We start from the raw sequence: 14,986 nt of genomic DNA, 5'->3' as shown, positions 1-14,986 counted from the left end.
GCATGCGCTGTGAGGGCCGCTCAGCTCACTCCCCCACTCTTAACATACTAGAAGCTTGGGGGAAACATGCACTTTTAGAATCACCAGAAAGGCTTTCGAAATAGTGAAATGCCATTACATAAACAAATTATATGAAAAGGTTATGAAATTAACAAGAATGTGATCAAATATGTAATAAAAACGGAGCTCAACGCGGACATTTGATCGTAGAAATCCGTTTGTTTCCCCAATAACAAACTATCATTACACATGGGCAAAACAGAGTCCATTCTCTTCGGTTCAAATAACAAACTCAGCAAGACCGACGGCTTCTCAGTTACAGTGGGTGACAATATTGTCACAAGGAAAGACGAAATTACCTACCTGGGTTCCATCCTAGAGGCAAATCTTTCCTGTGACAAAATGGCATCCAATGTAATAAAAAAAGTCAACCAACGAACTAGATTCTTGTACCGGATCTCCTCTCTGGTAAACAAGAATACCCTGAAGACTCTGGCAGGAGCACTCATTCAAGGGTACTATGACTATGCATGCACCTCATGGTACCAAAGCACCTCAAAGGCGCTTAAAACAAAATTACAAACATCACAAAACAAACTGGTCAGACTACTACTTGACCTGAACCCCAGAACCCACCTCACCCCTGCCCACTTTGCCAACCTAGGATGGCTTAGAGTAGACGACAGAGTACAGCAACTTGCAATGGGCCTGGTCTACAAGATACACTATACGACCGGGGTGCCCATGTACATGTCAAAATACTTCCCAAAGGTCAGTGAATACCACAACCACTACACCAGAGGAAGCTCAACAAATCATGTTAAACCCAGATTCGGCTCAAACAAGGGACTAAACACGTTTCGCAATTATGCCACAACAATGTGGAACGCCCTACCCAAAGCTGTAAAGGAATGTGAATCCCTGCCCACATTCAAAACCGCCCTTAAAGAGCACCTACGGGAGGCTGCAATTCGAAACTGGCCACCGTAAATGCCCAAAACCCCCACCACCTCCTAATAGACAGTCTCCTCCCCACCGCATGTATATATTCCCTCCCCGCCGTATGTATATTTCCCTCCCACCCACCCACCCCCTCCTAATGTACAGTCCCCTCCCCATCATATGTATATACTCTGTCAGGATCTAGGGGTAACAGTACTGTATATTTGAATACCGCCTATGTCACAAATGTATCAGTACTAAATACCTATATGTCCCTATGCCATAAATGTCATGTATGTTGTGTATGTCATAAATGTCTATATGAATTGAAAATGGGGGACCCTGATGGAAACAAGACAAACGTCTTTCTCAGGTCTGCATCCCCTTAACAATTGTATGTATTGAGCCGTACTGTATTGTACCCATTCTGCAATCTGTTAAATAAAGTTTTCATTCATTCATTCATTCATACCAAGATGGCGGCGGTCTCGGGACGTCAGAGTGTCTTCGAGAATACTTGCTAGTGTTTCTTCATCTCAACGTTCAGACGTCAGAACATTCAAGGTGGCGACCAAACTCTACTGTAGTTCATATTGCTCCTTAGTCCATTCAAATACTTCACATATCTCTCCAGCAGCTGCAGTTAGTCCGTTCTTTACACGATCTCTACATTCTAGATCTATTCAGAATCACAAGTTAGCATTAGCCCATTAGCAACATACAACCAAGGGCTCTGCATACAACGAAGAAGCTACACAAAGCCTTGACGTCATTTCCGCTGGGCGGGGACTTCCTCAATGGGCTCCCTGGACCAACTCTAACTTTGCCAGCAGATGGCGCTCGAAGTGCAGTAAGTGTAAAATGAAGTGCAGTCAATGGGAGGTTTACACAAAAACACTGACTAACTAAAGTCATTTTTGGAGGATATGCTTTATTCTCTCTAAACAGACACACTGACTCTCACAACAAACGTCCTAGATCAGATTAGATTCAGATGTATTATCATCATACCACACAAGTTCAGTAGAATGAAAATAAGTTCTAACCAGAGTGCATGTAACAGATAAAGTATACAGTGTGTACAGTGTACAGAATTGTATACCGATATATATGCAGATATATCCATACTGATATAGATAAATGTATACGGTATACAGTGTTGCAGTCTCTGGCCAGAGGTCCCACCTCCTCTCTGCCAGCGGGATCGACTGCAGAGAAACAGGTGGGGGACCCTGATGTAAACAAGACGGAAGTATTTTTCTGGTCTGCATCCCCTTAACAATTGTTTGTATTGAGCCGTACTGTATTGTACCCATTCTGCAATCTGATAAAGCTTTCAATCAATCAATCAATCAAACATGCAGGAGCTCCACAGCAGTCTGGAGCTGATGGACAAACTTCAACATAAGATCCCCTCTGCTGCTACTACTGCCCTCTCCTCCTGCCTCCTGAAATAAACATCTGGATGAACCACAACCTTCTCCAACTCAACAATCTGGAATGCCCTCCCCAGCCAACTGGAACAATCTACCTGTCCACATCCGTTCAACATCATCTTTTAAATAGTTTAAAAATATGTTGTCCTCTCACGGTAAGACTATCTGCTTATGCTTTGGACCTCAATAGAATAATATGAGATAGATTAACCATTGCTGGTGTTGCAGTTCATGTTCTTGTCGTTGTGTTGTTGTTGTTGTTGACATACTGTTGTATGCTTTTTATCTTTGGATTATTTTATTTTATTGGCTGGCGTTGCTTACTCTGTTGTTTTGTTTCTGTTTTGTTTTGTCTAGTTTTATTTTTTTTTGTTATTTGTTGTTTGTTGTTTTTGTTATATAAGATTGTCAAATAACTCTGTATTGTCTTTGCGGACCCCCTTGAAAATGAGATGGTTTCATCTCAAGGGGTTATTCCCAATAAAGAAATTTCAAACTAACAGTACTAAAACTGAAATCCTTCTAATAGGCCCACCTCACCTTCTCCGTAAAAACCCTGACTGCTCCATATCCATCAACAAAAAACTCTGGTGTTCTATTTGACCCCAAACTATCCAAGATATGTTACTTAAAGAAGCCCCATCCGTAGAAACATTTAAGTCCCACCTCAAAACCCACCTGTTAAATTTTTTTACCTTTATTTAACCAGGCAAATCAATTAAGAACAAATTTGTATTTACAATGATGGCCTGGCAAGCGACAACGCCTCTTGAAGGGAGGGGGCCGGGGGGGGGATGAAACGGAATTCAGGATTCTCGAAGACACTCTGATGTCACGAGACCGCCGCCATCTTGGTATAGGGGGGCCATACGGATTTCTACCATCAAATGCATGCGTTGAGGTCCGTTTTTATTACATGTTTTATCACATTCTTGTTCTTTTCATAACATTTTCATATGATTTGTTTTCAAAATATTGAGGCCAACATGGCATTTCACTATTTCGAAAGCCTTTCTGGTGATTCTAAGGCGAGATATGATTCAAAGAAGCTCCCCCTGATTGACTTGACATAATGTCCATACAAAACACATACAGACATGGCCATCTCTCGAATACCCAAATTGAAGCTGCTATGTTACGTTTTGTACTAATAACAAAACAAACACAGAAATCCAAATCGCAAGTTTTATACCATCACGGAGGAAAAAGTGGCTGGCGGCTAACGTTCGGCTAACTAGCTCTGGTGTTGTGGTCGTGGTAGCTACATGCTAAGCTAACGTTAATCACATCATATCGAACCGATAGGAGCTTATCTTATCTAATCTTACGTGGTGGTACCACGTGTGCCACTACCCGTCCCGATCAAACATCCACGTAAGATTAGATAAGATAAGCTCCTATCGGTTCGATATGATGTGATTAACGTTAGCTTAGCATGTAGCTACCACAACCACAACAGCAGAGCGAGTTAGCCGAACGTTAGCCACAGCCACTTTTTCCTCTGTGATGGTATAAAACTTGCGATTTGGATTTCTGTTTTTGTCATTAGTACAACGCGTTACACAGCAGCTCTTTGGCATTGTGAAGGACTGAAGAAAATTCCGCTTGATTGTCTTTAATTTGCCGCTTTAACGATCCGTTTCTGCACTAAATGAACCATACACAATGTACCAGGCGGGACAGTTTCCCCCCACGCTGCAGTTGCGTAGCAACAACAGGCAGGAAGTTGACTTCGAGAATTAAACATTTCCGACATACAATATATGTTATTACAATATAAATATACATACAACAAGTAATATAGCAGTGAGAGGGGCACCATGACATACAGGGGGTTGGGGATGTTACTGGCTTGAGAAACAGTTGCAGGAATCAGTGAGAATGTTCATCAGAGAGTGCTTGAATGTTGACTATAGGCATAAAGGTGACCAGTTTTTTTTTTTAAACTTTGACCAGTCAGCTGGTTCTTTTAGCGTTTATCACTTTTTTTCTGGTCAAGCATGACCGACAGAAACAGGTTGAATGGGGTATAGATCGGGGGAAAGACACTCTGAGAAAATACGGCGAGTCCGGGAGTCGAACTCGCGTACCCCAGATCCGTGACGCGCACGGTTGTCCCCGACGCCGAAATAGCGTCCGAGGTACGCGGTGAGCTACTGGAGCTCCCAAAGGTGACCAGTTTTAGAGATTTTTGTAGGTTGTTCCAGTCCCTGGCAGCAGCAGCAGCAGCCTTGAATGACGTTTGACCAAGTGCAGTGTATGTTTTCTGAATCTTTAGGAGAATGTGTTGAGCAGAACGAGTGTTGTAAGTGGCAGATGTAATTTGCAACAGGTGACATAGGTAAGGGGGGGGGGGCAACCCAAGGAGGGTTTTGTAAATGAGCATGAACCAGTGCATATTGCGACGAGTGTGCTGGGATGGCCAGTTGACGGAGGAGTAAAGGGAGCAGTGGTGAGTGTTGAAAGGGGCACTGGTGGCAAACCGGATAGCAGAGTGGTAGAGGACATCAAGTTTGTGGAGTGAGGTCTTACATGCAGATCTGTAGGCTATGATCAAGCATGGGGAGTATTGTCATTTGAATCAAACTTGCATACCCTTACTCCTGACCCTCCAACCCCTGCATCACTTACATTTTCACATCTGTACACACATATTAGTATTATTATTATTTTCTATTATTATTATTTTTTAATTGTCTCTGTCTTGTTTCTAAGCTGTCTCCCTTTCTCTGTAGTGTCACCACCATGTCATTGTAAAGGTCCATGTACTGTGTCTGTCCATGTACTGTAATGCAATGTCTGTAAAGTGCTTTGAGATACCTTATGTAAGGTGCTATATAAAATACATTTATTATTATTATTATTATCTTGGAGGTGGAGCGTGTCCAGCCTCTGTGGCCATCCAGTCTCCTACAAACTGGAGAAAGAGGGAGAGAGATTTGCCCTGACAGGCGTTCCACTCTTTTTGAGAAAAGGTTTTCCAGGACTTTTCCAGGACTTTTTCTTGACAATTCAGGACAGCATGCGCTCACAACCGGTCATATAATTTACCAGTAGGCCTGGTATTGACACATTTAACCCCAAATGTATTCCTCCTTTTTTAATTATGCAGGGTTCCTGATGAAGTGTCTCATTTTCATTACAAGTGCCTGCTACACCCATCACAAAATGTACGTTTTGTAGTCATTACATCAGGATTTTACAGCACTTTAAATAATAAGAGAATAAGCATGTGCTTGTCAAATACCATGTTAGGCCAAAACAAACGGAACATGGGCCAAACTTGGCCCGCAGGCCCAAAATTGGGCGGTACTGCTATAATCCTACCAACAGTTGAGTTTCAATCAAAATGCACATCTAGGGGCTAAAATACAATTGTACATTTCCAGGACAACATCATCTTTTTTCCAGCATATTTGGTAATTTCCCAGGTTTTCCATGACTGGAAATCTAGTCTCTGGACCCTGACCCTGGACACTAAAGACTTCTGGTATAGTGTACCTGCCCACTCACTTTATCTTATTATTTAATATAGTCTTTGCTATTTATTTTGTATGTTTACTGTATGCAGGAGGGGAACAGCTCCCTCCTACCTCCGGTCAATCATCTCTAATTACACACCCCCAAGACCCCTACACTCTACATCTTCTGGCCGCCTCAGACCCACTCCCACCTGAGCTCCAGGGGGGTCATCAAAGAGAAGCAGGCTATTCTCAGTCCTCACTCCACAATGATGGAACAAACTTCCCACCAGTCAGGACTGACAAAACCCGCCCAATTTTCCCCCACGCCGCCACACTTCTTCAATCAATATCTGAAATGTATATATATATTTTTTTTATTACTTACCATTAATTAATAGTACCATCTTACTATCATGCACTTTGCTACAAAGTAATCTACCTTGCCTATATTACTACCTACTATGCTAATCTGTCTACTATGCACCCAAGACTGTTGCACCCAAGTTCAACACTGTTTGAGGAACAATGTTACTTAGCTGCCAGAGTTGTACCCTTCCTGCTGACTTGCTGTACACAACTTGTGAGTCACTTTGGATAAATATAAATAGGACATGATAATTGACTTCAGACACAACCTCGATCATCAAGCCAGTGTAGCTATAATTCACGATGAGGACGTCCAGATTGTTGAATCGTACAAATACCTGGGAACTGTGTTTGACTGTAAACTGAAGTTCAACTTAAATACAGAGTCTATTGTTAAAAAAGATCAGCAGAGGATCTACCTGCTGAGAAAGCTGAACTCTTTTAATGTTAGTGCGAAGATCCTGAGCACTTTTTATAGTTATTTTATTGAAAGCCTCCTAACTTTTTCTTTTATCTGCTGGTTCAGTGACCTGTCTATTAAAGATAGGAACAGCCTACAGTACATAGTGAAAGTGTGCTCCAAAATAATTGGAGTAAAACAGAGAGACCTATGTTCTCTCTGGACGGACCAGGTGGTCAAGAAGAAGGCAAATACTGCGGCATGGTCATGTTGGACCTACAAAAGGCCTTTGACACGGTCAATCACTCCATTCTGATTGACAAGCTAAAAGCAATTGGTTTTGATAGTCTATCAGTGAGCTGGATGCAATCCTACCTTGAGGGGAGGGAACAGATGGTGGAGGTAAACGGTACCCTATCCCCCCCCCTCACAGTGAGCTGTGGTGTTCCACAAGGAAGCATACTAGGACCGCTACTGTTCCTAATTTATGCAAATGACATGTCGTCAGCTTGTGACTGCAACTTGTTCCTGTTTGCGGACGACTCAGCCCTGCTGGTCTCTGACAAGAACAAGTTACAGGTTGAAAAAACCCTCAGCTCGGAACTAGGCAGAATCTGCATATGGCTCGCTGATAACAAACTATCATTACACATGGGCAAAACAGAGTCCATTCTCTTCGGTTCAAATAACAAACTCAGCAAGACCGACGGCTTCTCAGTTACAGTGGGTGACAATATTGTCACAAGGAAAGATGAAATTACCTACCTGGGTTCCATCCTAGAGGCTAATCTCTCCTGTGACAAAATGGCATCCAATGTAATAAAAAAAGTCAACCAACGAACTCGATTCTTGTACCGGATCTCCTCTCTGGTAAACAAGAACACCCTGAAGACTCTGGCAGGAGCACTCATTCAGGGGTACTACGACTATGCTTGCACCTCATGGTACCAAAGCACCTCAAAGGCGCTAAAAACAAAATTACAAACATCTCAAAACAAACTGGTCAGACTACTGCTTGACCTTACTCCTAGAACCCACCTCACCCCTGCCCACTTCGACAACCTAGGATGGCTTAGAGTAGACGACAGAGTACAACAACTTGCAATGGGCCTGGTCTACAAGATACACTACACGACCAAGGTACCCATGTACATGTCAAAATACTTCCCAAAGGTCCGTGAATACCACGATCACAACACCAGAGGGAGCTCCACAAATCATGTTAAACCCAGATTCGGCTCAAATAAGGGACTAAACACGTTTCGCAATTATGCCACATCGATGTGGAACGCCCTACCCAAAGCTGTAAAGGAATGTGGATCACTACCCACTTTCAAAACCTCTCTCAAGGGACACCTACGGGAGACTGCAATTCAACACTGGCCCCTGTAAATATCCTAACCCAACCCCCTCCAATGTACAGTCATTTACCTAGTATGGTTTTGTCAATAGTTCAATGTACAATTGTGTTTGTTTGTACAGTGTCTCCTCCCCCCCCCCCTCAATGTACAGTGTTACTTGTTTATACAGTGTGCCCCCCCCCCCCCCCCCCCCAACCACCTCCAATGTAAATTACCCAGTATGGTTGTCAATATCCCAATGTACCCAACCCCCCCCACCCAACCTCCTCCAATGTACAGTTTCTACGTCAAATGTATATACTCCCTTTTCTTGACTCCTTCTGTATCACAAACAGTACTGTATTTGCAAATCTGGTATGTCATAAATGTATAGATGTAGCAGTACTGACTATCTGTATGTCATGTATGGACCCTGATGGAAACAAGACAAACGTCTTTCTCAGGTCTGCATCCCCTTAACAATTGTATGTATTGAGCCGTACTGTATTGTACCCATTCTGCAATCTGTTAAATAAAGTTTTCATTCATTTTCATTCATTCAAGTAGCCTTTTGCACTTGGTTGTCTGTTTTTACTTTTACTTTGCTGGATTGTGTATCACATGGAGTGTTTCTTTTTTTTTACCGTGCTGTCGTTGAGATGTTTTGTTGTTTGTTTGTCTTTGTTGCTTGTTGGTGAAGCTGCAAATATGAATTGCCCCACGCGGGATCAATAAAGTTGTCTGAATCTGAATAAAAGCGTCAGCTAAATGTAATTGTAATGTAAACAACCTTGCCCCTCCCTACCTGTCCAACCTCCTCCATCGCCACACGCCCACCCGTCACCTTAGGTCTGCAGATGCCAACCTCCTAACACCTCCCACGACCAGGCTCCGGACCTGGGGCGAGAGGGCCTTTGCTGCTGCTGCCCTCTCCCTCCGGAATGCCCTCCCCAGCCATATCCGTGATGCAAACACCCTGACATCTTTTAAATCAGCCCTCAAAACTCACCTTTTCAATCTTGCTTTTGACCTCTAATTCTGTCGGTTTTATTTAATTTTGTCATGTATTATTTTTGTTCTGTTTTTGTTCTCTTTTTTGTTTTGCCATAGTTTTGTCTCTCCTACCCATGTAAAGCGTCTTCGAGCACCTGGAAAAGCGCTATATAAGATAGATGTATTATTATTATAATTATTATAATAATTATAATAATTATAATAATAATAATAATAATAATAATAATAATAATAATAATAATAATAATAATAATAATAATAATAATAATAATAATAATAATAATAATAATAATAATAATAATAATTATTATTATTATTATTATTATTATTATTATTATTATTATTATTATTATTATTATTATTATTATTATTATTATTATTATTATTATTATTAATGTTGCAGTCTCTGGCCAGAGGTCCCACCTCTTCTCTGCCAGCGGGATCGACTGCAGAGAAACATGCAGCAGCTCCACAAACTTCAACACAAGATCTTGGAGGATAAGATACTGTAAGATAAGATATTCCTTTATTGATCCCCTTGTGGAAATGCAGGCGTCATGGCAGCATGGTGGAGGGGAAGTAGATACGCGGGCAGCCTAAATATTAAAGGCAACCAACTTGTGTCTAGCCACGCCCAACTTGCGTCTAGCCACGCCTACGGTCCGTTGCTGGCAAGTTCGATTCCCTTCAATTTATTTTTTATTTTTTTTGTAACGTGCCGTTTTCTTTCGCCGTTAAGTTTAGGCATGTTAACTTTAAGCATTGTTTCGGAGTTGGTTAAGGTTAGGCATTGTTTCGGAGTTGGTTATGGTTAGAAGGGTTAAGTTTAGGCGCTTTTAAGGAGCTGGTTAAGGTTAGAGTTTGTCTTAGAGAATGGCAATATTCTTTCGGAGTTGGTTATGGTTAAGGTTAAGGTTAGGCATTCTTTCGGAGTTGGTTATGGTTAAGGTTAAGGTTAGGCATTGTTTCGGAGTTGGTTATGGTTAGAAGGGTTAAGTTTAGGCGCTGTTAAGGAGCTGGTTAAGGTTAGAGTTTGTCTTAGAGAATGGCAATAGACAGCCTATTTCCGCGCTGCAGCGCGAGGCAATAGACAGCCTGTTTCCGCGCTGCAGCTCTCTCGCGCTGCCGCGGTCACATGGGCGTAGTGGCCAATCAGAGAAACGCTAAACACAAGTTGGTTGCCGAAAATATTCACGCGTATGGGCAGGGTAATAGTAGAAAGACATAAATATAGGCAATAAAATGAGAACAAATAAACAGTGTAAACAATATAATTCACTCTGAATATAAAAATAGGAGAAAAACAGTGTAGTGGCGGCTGGTGAAAAATATTCTAGGTGGGGCTGTGCCATATTCACTCAGTTTCAGTAACTACTGTATATAACCAGACCTGCAAACTGATAAGAGGTGGAAAAGGTGACATGTTTGTAAACCAAACCCCTGTAGGGTGTGTGGGCATCCCGGCATTGTCCCCCAGAAGAAAATCGTTGTGATTTTAATATGTAAACGAAGCACTTGATAAAAAAATAAAGGGAAAAGACAACCCGTATCTGGGTCTGACAGCACTACGATTACATTTTCATATCATAATATCATAACACAGAGGCTGAGACTCACTTTTTTTTGTTGCCGGTAGAACATCGGCGTACGAATTGGAAGAGCTGTTGCGTGTCGCGCTAACCCTTCCAGAAGCTTTGTGGTCCGGGCTTGAACTTTCCATAAATGTGTCTCCATAAATCCATTTAGTTAGATCCAGCACTGAATGTATCTTGTGATTATTATAAATTTTCATCGACGACAACTATTAGTTATTTCCTGGTTGGCGTGATTCCGGATGTGATGTCAAACGAATGCCACACGCTCAGCCAATAGACTATTTGTTTTATTAGTGTGACTTACATATGACGAAAGCCCGTAAGGGCTTGCACTAAAATAACCCATAGAAATGCATTGGAGGTCGTGGTGTAAAAAAATAAATAAAAATTCCAACACATAATAATAATTCATTACATTTATATAGCGCTTTTCTAGACACTCAAAGCGCTCCCCACAATGTAGGGTGGAAATTGCCTCCTTCACCACCACTGGTAGCACCCAACCGTGGGCTACGCAGGCTCAATGGCTGCCATACACTGGCACCAGGCACATGAATGTACGAGAGGACTGAGGGGCGATCGGCAGCCAGAGAGAAGTCGCCCATGGAGTCAGACAGTGATTCTGAGATTCATTCCAGAACAAAATTAGATGCTGCAACCGATTGGACTATGGTGTTCAGAGGCAGGACTTTTAAAATTATTATTATATTTATCATACATCATTATTCTTTGGGGTGGGGGGGGGGGGGAAGAAAAAAGAAAATCACCTGTGGGAGGGAGGGCATCATAATCGTCATAATCAGTCAGCCAGTGGTGGTTAAGAGTCAGACACACTTAGTGGAGTTCTGCAGATAGAGCGTGTCCCAGCCTCTGTGGCCATCCAGCCAGTCTCATACAAACTGGAGCTTTGCCCTCCTGACCCTGGACACCAAAGTATTCTCCCCAGAGGAGCTGTCTGTCAAGCAGGTGGGCAGGAAGCTGAGAGTCAGTGGGAGTCAGAGAAGAAGCAGGAGGAGGGGAAAAGCTCCTACCCAGTGGATCCTGAGGCTGTTACCTGCTCCCCGGCATCAGATGGAGCCTGAAGACACCACCACCGCAGTCTTTCAGCTCAGAGACTGGGCAGCACCACACAGACTGACTCTCACAACAAACAGGACACTGCAGAAATGATGGGACTCATAATTGTAATCCTTGAGTGACTTTTTTGTAAAAATGTGTCTTTTTATAATCACTAATTCAAACAATGTATTTTTTTTCATGAGCAATACATTTCCTGTAAATTATTAATGATTGTACACAATTTCTCCATGCAATGCTTGATTAATGAAACATTAAAGCTTTACTTTCTTTTGTAACATTAGACGGGTCATAGCTATATGGGGGAAAAAACACCTAACCTCAATAAAATAGCAACAAAAGGTTTTTCAATGGATTCTGGTACCATTGGTCATGCTTAATAACATACTAAAAGTCTACTAAAATCTAACCTTGCGAAAGGGGTAATTTTCAAGATGGCGGCCGCCAATACACTATTCACTACAGTTGAATAGGGTAAAATAATTAACTAACCGATATCACCATGAAACTTCCGAAGTTGATTGCTAACATCAATACAATAATCTTTTGTATTACAAGTTTTTTGAAATTGTATGTTTAAATATGCAAATTAGGCTATATCTGATTAAATATATAGGCCTATGCTGAATTGATTTTTTGGAGTGCAGCTGAATTTTAAACTTCCAACATTCTAACAACAACTGCCAACTTTAGAATGTATAAATTAAGCTTTAGTTAGCCAGCGATTTTGGGAGAGCACATAGATATGCTATGGCAGACAAAACACTACTGCTTGCTATACACCCCTAATGCAGACAGTGCGGTGGTCATGCCTCTACCCACCTGCTTGCTATGACACACTCAGCCCCTAATGCAGACAGTGCGGTGGTCATGCCTCTACCCACCTGCTTGCTATGACACACTCAGCCCTAGTGCAGACAGTTGCGGTGGTCATGCCTCTACCCACCTGCTTGCTATGACACACTCAGCCCCTAGTGCAGACAGTTGCGGTGGTCATGCCTCTACCCACCTGCTTGCTATGACACACTCACCCCCTAATGCAGACAGTTGCGGTGGTCATGCCTCTACCCACCTGCTTGCTATGACACACTCACCCCTAGTGCAGACCAGGCCATGTGAGCGGATCGGAGCGTGAGCGGCGCGGGGCGCGGAGCGGGCGGTTTTGACGTGAGCGAGGAGTGGGTTTTAAAATGGGTCGGCGCGACGTCCGGAGCGAGAGTTCTCCTCCGCTCCAATCCACTCCAGGTCGCTCACAGTGGTTTAACACTGTTGATGTAATATACATGCAGTACAATGCCAAAGCAACAGATGGCGATGTACAAACATGAAGGCCATTTTCAACCAATGAGAAGGGTGAACCTGTGATATCCGGTTCAGGCTTTGTCACTGTAGAGACGCCCACACTCACTCCTGTTAGAAAAAGTATCGACGCCATTGTTGTTGACGTTAGCTTACATGCTAACGTTAATGGCAGCGACCATAGCATTGTGGCTCGGCTAGCCTATCATCGCTTAATATAGCTAGTGAATGGATAAACAACGTTATTTAACATTGCAGAATGGGTACAATTACAATGCGGCTCAATACAAACAATTGTTAAGGGGCCCAGGGGGTGTAGACTGTTGTAGTTTGAGCTAATTTACACCATGCTCCAAAAAAAAAAAAAAAATCTGCCGAGCGATCTGGCGCGGGGCTCGATTCAAGGTGAGCGGGGAGCGAGCGGAGAGCGACTTGGGGGCGGGGTCAACATGATCGATTAGCGGAGCGGACCAAGCTTTAAAGAGCGAAGAGCGGATTTCTCGGCCGCGCCGATCCGCTCACGTGGCCTGGTGCAGACAGTGCGGAGGTCATGCCTCTACCCACCTGCTTGCTATGGCACACTCACCCCCTAATGCAGACAGTGCGGTGGTCATGCCTCTACCCACCTGCTTGCTATGACACACTCACCCCTAATGCAGACAGTGTGGTGGTCATGCCTCTACCCACCTGCTTGCTATGACACACTCACCCCTAATGCAGACAGTGCGGTGGTCATGCCTCTACCCACCTGCTTGCTATGACACACTCACCCCTAGTGCAGACAGTGCGGAGGTCATGCCTCTACCCACCTGCTTGCTATGACACACTCACCCCCTAATGCAGTCAGTGCGGTGGTCATGCCTCTACCCACCTGCTTGCTATGACACACTCAGCCCTAGTGCAGACAGTGCGGTGGTCATGCCTCTACCCACCTGCTTGCTATGACACACTCAGCCCTAGTGCAGACAGTTGCGGTGGTCATGCCTCTACCCACCTGCTTGCTATGACACACTCAGCCCTAGTGCAGACAGTGCGGTGGTCATGCCTCTACCCACCTGCTTGCTATGACACACTCAGCCCTAGTGCAGACAGTTGCGGTGGTCATGCCTCTACCCACCTGCTTGCTATGACACACTCAGCCCTAGTGCAGATAGTTGCGGTGGTCATGCCTCTACCCACCTGCTTGCTATGACACACTCAGCCCCTAGTGCAGACAGTGCAGTAGTCATGCCTCTACCCACCTGCTTGCTATGACACACTCAGCCCCTAGTGCAGACAGTGCAGTGGTCATGCCTCTACCCACCTGCTTGCTATGACACACTCAGCCCCTAGTGCAGACAGTGCAGTGGTCATGCCTCTACCCACCTGCTTGCTATGACACACTCAGCCCTAATGCAGACAGTGCGGTGGTCATGCCTCTACCCACCTGCCTGCTATGACACACTCAGCCCCTAGTGCAGACAGTGCGGAGGACCTGACCTGTAAAACACTACTGGACTTATCAGAATTTCCCTTTTCACTGCCGTGAGTGATGACCGTAAGTAGCTTACATAACTATCGTATCTACTTACCTAAGCTAGTAAACAAACCTTAGTCTCCCAAACTAGAGAGCTATCATTGGAGGAGGTTATGCACTACGAGCTCAGTCCTTTCCCTCCTGCCCTCTTTGAAGCCAGAAACATCTTCCGGAAGGCTGATGAGCCTCAACTAGCCAGTGCGATCTGTGACGCAAGTGGTGATGCAATACTAGATTCTGTACCACAAACAGAATGCCACGTCCTTGATGGAGGTTCACTCCTTCACCGAATACCATGGAAGTGCAGAAAAACCTATGGTGAAATAATAGCACAGTCATATGCTGACTTCACCATCCGGCATTATGGTTCAGCGACGACCGTTGTCTTTGATGGCTATGAGGAAGGGCCAACCATCAAAGACGAGGACAGAATATTCATCCCATTGTCAGCTTCACTGCTGAAACTGACTTCTCCGGTAAGAAGGAGGAGTTCCTGTCAAGAGATATCAATAAACAGAGACTTCTCCGAATGATAAC

Source organism: Notolepis coatsorum (assembly GCF_963971535.1).
Source record: "Notolepis coatsorum genome assembly, chromosome: 12".
NCBI lineage: Eukaryota > Metazoa > Chordata > Actinopteri > Aulopiformes > Paralepididae > Notolepis > Notolepis coatsorum.
The sequence above is the reverse complement of the archived record's forward strand: the minus strand, read 5'-3'. Positions refer to the sequence as shown.